This window comes from Hermetia illucens, chromosome 1 (assembly GCF_905115235.1).
Source record: "Hermetia illucens chromosome 1, iHerIll2.2.curated.20191125, whole genome shotgun sequence".
Classification (NCBI taxonomy): domain Eukaryota; kingdom Metazoa; phylum Arthropoda; class Insecta; order Diptera; family Stratiomyidae; genus Hermetia; species Hermetia illucens.
Window position 1 is genome coordinate 189,159,778 of NC_051849.1, and position 7,931 is coordinate 189,167,708.

Here is a 7,931-nt window from a genome sequence, read left to right on the forward strand (position 1 = left end):
TGAAGTTAGTACAGTTCGTGTAGCTGCCGGAAAATCTGAAGGAAAATCAACAGAATATTTTTATTTCAATAGAATTTGAATTTTTCAAACAATCATTTAAGAACTAATATATAATTTCACTTGCTATTTATTGCCAAAACCATAAAATGAAATTATTTGAAGAAGAAACCACACCCCACATTAGATCTTGCTCGATTTACAGAATTTAAGTCGCTTTTTAAGGTTTTGTGTAAAACAACATCTTATTAAAATCGATTCAATGTCTGTTTGTCTGTCTGTCTGCCTGTTACACGCATTTTTCTCCAACAAGACTAAACCGATCCGAACTAAATTTGGTGGACAGATGGGAACTATGAAATCCCACGCATACAGCGAGTGACATAAATTTAGGTGGAGTTTAAAGGGGGGCTCCCCATACCTGCAAAGGGGGGATTGAAACATTTTTTCACCGGATATAGTCGTGTAGGATATCAAATGAAAGGTCTCGATTTGTACTTTCCGAAACTGACATTAGTTTTGGCTTGAATTGCAAAGCGCGTGAGTAAGGAGTCAAAATGTACGCACATAAAGTGAGACAGGACTCATTTTCAAAAACTACCCAGCCTAAAAATCTGGAAAAAATCAGGGCGGTGCGCTTAGATGAAATCTAGGCCTCAAAATATGTTCCATTTTGATATCTGCTCAAATAAACTTACTAATAGTATATTACTACTTTTTAGAAAATTACTAAAAAAAAACCCTTAAATTCATCCTAGGACTTCCGAATTTTGTACCCGCATAGAGGACAGTATTTCGTATATACGTGCTAAATTCCGTGGAAATCTGGCCATTAACGCCAAATTTACTGCTTCCAAAGCCATGCTAATGCTGACGTCATAATTAACGAGAATAATTGATATTCGAGTGAAATATTAAAATCCCATTCAAGAATAATCTAATTGTTCCTAGCCCTTTTTTATATTTAATGTTGGTTAAATTCTTGGCATTTGCTAATAATATTAAACTCAGTGTGTGAAGCGTATGAGGTTGAGTATTATCAATACAGGGCTTTCCATCGAATGATTTATTTAAATCGCGTTCTAGAAAATAGAGGGCAATGGAATTTTCAGCTATGTGACAAGGAGCTGTCGTGCACTCATCACTCCTCACATCTTTTTCTTTTTCTTCAGCCTTCAGTTCACAAGCGGGGTCGGCTCGTCGTGATCGGTTTCGTCATTTTATTTTATCAAATGCCTGATCACGATGTAATCGCGAGACCTTTAAATCCCCATCCAGTGTAGCCACCATTGTTTTGTTTTTGTTGTTGTTGTTGTTTTGGCCGGCTTTTTGGTCGCTTACCATTGACTTCGATGTTCTGACCAATACTGGTTATTGAATTCTCGTTAGAGTGAATTACGTGACCACACCATCGAAAACGCCTCTCTCGCAGTTTTTCCACGATCGGTGCAAACCCATGACCTTACACGGTTTCAGCTTGAGCGTGTAGTTGGCAATGCGTAAATGCAAGTTTTTTTCTTTCTGGCACTGTGCACCAGTGGCACTTCCCACTGGGGTTTCTGAAGCAAATAAACTCAGACTTAAAGGAATTAACGGTTAGCGGGCAGTTGAAATAAGCGATGACCCTATTGTTTAGGAGATTGTGAGAGAGAGAGGCTAGAGAGGGCGTGAGACCACTCGCATATAGGATGGTGTCATCAGCGAAGAGGATTCCTCCTGACGCGGGAGGACCATTGTCGTTGTGGGAAAAGGGCGGGTAAAGGGCTGCCTGAGTTGCCGTTGGTGTGGGGGATAAGTTTATGGGAGGGAGGGGAATATCGTGGAGGAAGATATTAAAAAGTTTGGGGCCTAGAATAGATCCCTGAGGAACTCCTGAGTTTACCGGGAAGTCGATGGGGCAGAGTCCATCAAAGTGCACTTGGCAAGTTGATGAAGTCTCCGAGGATTCTGGACAAGGGAAGGGGGCAATTGGACTGAATTTGTTTGTAGAGCAAGCCCTCTTTCAAAACTGAATCAAAAGCCTTTTCGAGGTCTAAGGCGCAGGCTGCGGTGCAATGCCTATTTTTCGGGTGATTGAGGATATGGTCTTGCAGGTACAGGATTGCCTGCTCGGTGAATCTGAGGTTTTGAAGCCGAATTGATTAGAGGGAATGATAGGGGAGGAGTGCCTATTAAGGTGACTTAGTAGGATTCGTTCGAAAATTCTTCCAATATTGGAAAGAAGAGAGATAGGCCTCATGCTTTGAGATCGCCCGAGCATCCCTTCTTAGGGATAGGCATGAGGAGGGCTGATTTTCAAGATACCGGGAAGTGGCCGTTGTTCAGGCAGTTGTTAAAGAGTATGGCGAGATGTTCACTGATGATAGGCGCACACTTCCGCAGAACAAAGTTAGAGATGCCGTCGGGGCTCGAAGATTTTTTATTGTTGGACTGGGAGATTCCAAATTCGACTTCTTCTAGGGAGGTAAAGAAGGAGGCGAACTATATCAACCGCGCAGCTGGGGGAAAAGGAGCAAAGGTAAGATCCTTCCAAGCTCAACCTTTTATCGCTGGCAGTAGTGCGACCACCGAATTCCAAATGGGGTCCGCTGGCAATTTGGCTCTGAGTAAGTGACTGAAATAGTCTACAGAGGCTAATATTTTTTCCTCAGGGGAGTGACACTGGAGGTTACCTATTTTTATCGGGATGTGGTTGACGTTAATAGAAGATTTTTTTTCTTCCAGACAATCGATTAATTATTGAGAAAACTTATGGACCAGGTTTGAGAGATTTGAGGAGCTCTTCTAAGATGTATTCAGTTCGGACCGAATAGCTCCATTGATTTTGCTGGACAGATGTTTGCTGATCTCGGAGAGCAGACGGTAGTCAGCGTTGCATCAGTTAATCGATGAAATAATTGTTTCCTGCGCTGCAGTAGTCTGTTTCTATAGCGGACTAAAAAGAGGGTTGTGGGGGAAAGGCACCCGTATTTGTAGTAACCAGGTTTCTTAACTGGAGCGTGTTTGCTAATTGTAGTTTGGAATGCAGAGTTGTCTTTCCGGATGCATGTATCTAGCTCAACATTAGAGTGGATGCGCAATTTGCCCAGGGGTGGGCCCAGTCGACTTGCTAAGTTACGTTGTCCCAGTTTATCAGATTGTAGGATCTGCTTTTATGCGGCTGGTGGAGTGAAGTGAAATACAAAAGAATTCAGAAAGGGGGTAAATGGAATTGTATGTTTTGGTTTTTTACAAGAACGTAACGTAGTCTGCTGGATACAATGCAAAGTAAATCAACCGAAAAAAGATAAAATAAAACCCTTGTTGATGGTGAGAAATAAAAGAAACTCTTTTTTCGTAGGCAAAACTGAAATCCGGACAGAGCTAAAAAATCGTAATAATGACATTAAAAGCTCAAAAAATGACTAGTTAACACCGCGTATGGAGGCTTGGCTAATGGGGTATTCATGGAGGGAAATATGGATGCGAATATGTGCATCCATATTTTAAAAAATTCTGCATGCCAGCACAAAGAGTTGTCAAATATTCAAGATATAACGAGACAGCGACAGTGAAACATGAAGCGTAAAAACACGCATGTGGTAGTATTCAACTGTCTGAAACTACTCGAAATCGTTCCACAATCCTCGGACTGCAATTCTAGTAAGAACCTGCGGGATTATATCGATGATAGGCTTCGTGAAGGTCCCCCTTCGAGCGAAAAGTACTTGATACAATGTCTTCTTGCATAATGGAGAAAAACCTTAGCCAAATATGTCCATCGTTTGGTCGAATCCATGCCACCGGCCAATGAAGGCTGCTGATGCTAAACGTCTCCAATATTATGATTTTTTAGCTGTCCGGATTTCAATTTCATCATCATCAACGGCGCAACAACCGGTATCCGGTCTAGGCTTGCCTTAATAAGGAACTCCAGACATCTTGGTTTCGCAAAGGTCCACCAATTCGATATCCCTAAAAGCTGTCTAGCGTCCTGACTTACGCCATCGCTCCATCTCAGGTGGGGTCTGCCTCGTCTTCTTTTTCTACCATAGATATTGCCCTTATATTCTTTCCGGGCTGGATCATCCTCATCCATACGCATTAAGTGACCCGCCTACAGTAACCTATTGAGCCGGATTTTATCCACAATCTGACGGTCATGGTATCGCTCAAAGATTTCGTCGTTATGTAGGCTACGGAATCGTCCATCTTCATGTAAGGGGCCAAAAATTCTTCGGAGGATTCTTCTCTCGAACGCGGCCAAGAGTTCGCAATTTTTCTTGCTAAGAACCCAAGTTTCCGAGGAATACATGAGGACTGGCAAGATCATTGTCTTGTCCAGTAAGAGCTTTGACCCTATGGTGAGACGTTTGGAGCGGAACAGTTTTTGTAGGCTGAAATAGGCTCTGTTGGCTGCCGACAATCGTGCGCGGATTTCATCGTCATAGCTGTTATCGGTTGTCATTTTGGATCCTAGATAGGAGAAATTATCAACGGTCTCAAAGTTGTACTCTCCCATCTTTGTTCTTATCGTTTGACCAGTGCGGTTTGATGTTGTTGATTGGTTGGTTTTTGGTGCTGATGTTGCCACTTTATAATTTGTCTTGCCTTCATTGATGTGCAGCCCTAGATCTCGCACCACAAGCCGCCTGCTCGATCTGGATGAAGACAGTTTGTACGTCTCGGGTCATTCTTCCCATGATACATATAAAAAACATTAGGTCAATCTTATCGATGTTTTATTTGGCCCTAGATATGCTTCCCTGACAGTACAGGTTTTCATGACGTTCTCTTGTGGAAACACACTTTCCTGATTGTGTTTAATGGCACCTCAACGTTCTTTTTTCGTAACTTTCCTTTTGCTTCAGTCGTGATATCGTGAACAACGCGGTAATGGCCTTTCCCTGTGCTTTGGTGCCCCTTCCCAGATAGATCATTATTACTAACATGCCTTTCAAACCTACTACTAACAAGAAAAACTTCTAAAAATTGAAAAAATGATTTATGAAAAAACTTTGGATTTAAAAACACAACAATTAAAACCGCTGCCTAGATCCAAGTGCTTTGTGTTGTATTTTTGTTTTCTCAATTAGACAACTTTTTCGCAATTGTTATCGAATTATTATATTTATTCATTCCAGTAACAAAAAAGTGAAATTTTCAGAGACAATATTCGAGAGGAAGGAGGAAGAAAGACTCCTCCTTACGTTTTTCCCGTCGACAGTGCTGCAAGTGTGAGTTCCATCAACCTGCTGTGAACGGTTCCCATTCTGTTTCCCTAGACGGGCTTCAAAAAATAAATGAGGGCACCTATTGTTTTGCTTATTACGGCTGATACTGTAGATTGAGTATAGCGGAAAGAAATACTTAGCCATTGCTGAGAGCCGCCTGTTGCGAGGAATTCAATTACCTTAAAGTCGTGGCAAGCCTTTGCACTGGCAATATTGTACTAAGCATCGTTCTCTTCGCTATTAACGTTCATTCAGGTTTATGTGAAAAGTAGTTGATAATCTGCAGCTGGGGTCTCTGGCTAAATTACTTGTGACCCGATTATTTCCTGGCTGTATATACAAAAAAAAAAGACATACAGTACCCAGACAAGAAGATTGCTATCTTCGACTTTGTCATCCATTTCTGTTTTGAACCAAAAAAATAGTAACTGCCATATGAGCATTTGTGAAAATTATTTAAAAACACTCTATGATCTCACGTTAGATCGTCAGAAAGTGATTCAACTTAGCTGGCACCTTAACCGAAACGACGGTTAGGGCGGCAGATGGTCAGTGACCTCCTTCACGTGACATACGTGGATCACGTGACATACGTTATACGAAAAGACTTGCGTGGAACGCCGCAGCGGAACAAACCCAACAATAAGGTTAAATCAATCCCAAAGAGCAAAGTGAATACACAAACTAAACTCAACACAATGGATATTAATTACAAAAACAAACTGAGGATTATATTAGGTTGGGGAAAAAGTAATGTCGTATTTTGTCAATAGATGGGGACACTTAAACATAGCTTGTGTTGCACTTATCGCATCGGGTCATACTGTACGGCGATTTGAAGACGACAATCTGGGCTACAGGTGTCTCTTTGACAGTTTTATGATCGTACGTTTCAGTCTCAAGTTATAGCGCGTCAAAGATGGAGTCCACCAAGCAAGAAATTCGTCATATTTTACATTTTTACTACCTGAGAGGTAAAAATGCATCGAAGGCGGCCAAAAAAAAATTTGTGAAGTTTATGGGTCCGATACTGTAACGATTCGCACAGCACAGCGTTTGTTCGATCGATTTCGTTCTGGTGTAGTGGATGTCGAAGATACACCCCATTTTGGTAGGCTAATCGTCATAGAAACCGATAAAATCGTCGAAATCATCTAAGTAGACCGGCATGTGAGCATTCGCTCGATTGGCCAGGAACTGGGTAAGGACCATAAAACCGTTTGGAACCATTTGCAGAAGATTGGATTCCAAAAAAAGCTGGATGTTTGGGTACCACACGAGTTGATGCAAAAAAATCTTTTGGACCGAATCAACGCCTGCGATGCACTGCTGAAACGGAATAAATTCGACTCATTTTTGAAGCGGATGGTGACTGGTGATGAAAAGTGGATCACGTACGAAAATCTCAAGCGAAAAAGATTGTGGTCGAAGTGTGGCGAGCCGGCCCAAATAATCGCCAAGCCCGGATTGACGGCCAGGAAGGTTTTGCTGTGTGTTTGGTGGGATTGGAAGGGAGTCATCCACTATGAGCTGCTCAACTATGGCCAGACCCTCAATTCGGTCTTCTACTGTGAGGAACTCGACCGTTTGAAGCAGGCGATTGACCAGAAGCGGCCAGGATTGGTAAATAGGAATGGTGTTCTGTTCCACCAGGACAACGCTCGGCCTCACACATCTTTGATGACTCGCCAGAAGCTACGGGAGCTCGGATGGGATGTCCTATCGCACGCACCGTATAGTCTGGACCTGGCACCAAGTGATTACCATCTCTTCCGATTCATGCAAAACGCTCTTGGTGCTACTAAGTTGGCCTGCTTGCGAAAACTGGCTGTATGAGTTTTTTGCCAATAAGGTGGATAATGGAGTTGCCTTCTAAATGGCAACAGTAAGTATGTTAAATAAAGCGTTAAAATTCGATCACAAATACGACATTACTTTTTTCCCCAACCCAATATAGACAGAACACCTCAACGTCTGTAGTGTTAGCTTGATCACGAATGTAGATGTTCTTCGCCAGCTGTTCTTCTTTGAGTAGCTCCTTCTTTATCGGTTACTGACTCTTCGGCCTTACTGGCCTCTTGCAGATAACTTGCGAATGATGTTTGATAACTTGCTTGATTAAAAACTTCTCCCAGAATTCTTAAAGTACCCGCTTTGCCAACGATCTTCTTTACTGGATATCTTTTTTTTATATTTGATCACTCTGTTTCCCGCGGTGTCACGTAATGTTTTACGTATACCATTTGCGATTGTCGTAAGGACACAGAGTGGCGTTTAATATTTCTTTGATTCACATCAAAGTTTATAAAAAGGAGTGTTTTACGCTACGTGATGGAAAAATGGCGGCATAATGAATATATCTAAACGCCTTATGCAGAAGAAAGCAGGCAAATCAAAGCAGCTGAAATCCTGGAACTATACAAAATCAAACTGAGGGTCTGATAACTGGTCTGGTCTGGTGGACAAAATAAGTCAACAGGGTCCAGTATGATCCCATGAAATCTGATCCTATAAAAGTTATCTTCTTTTATCCATCCATGCAACACTAAAGTTCTTACTTTTGATTAGCTTGAACCTTCTAATATGCACACTTACCTAAAATATTTTCTTTCGTTTTTTACCAGGAGCACGATAAGCTTAATACTGTTGAACAACCTCTATTTTTTCATGCCTTTATCTGTAATGATTCGACTCAGAAATTCTGTCATAATTTGAAATCTT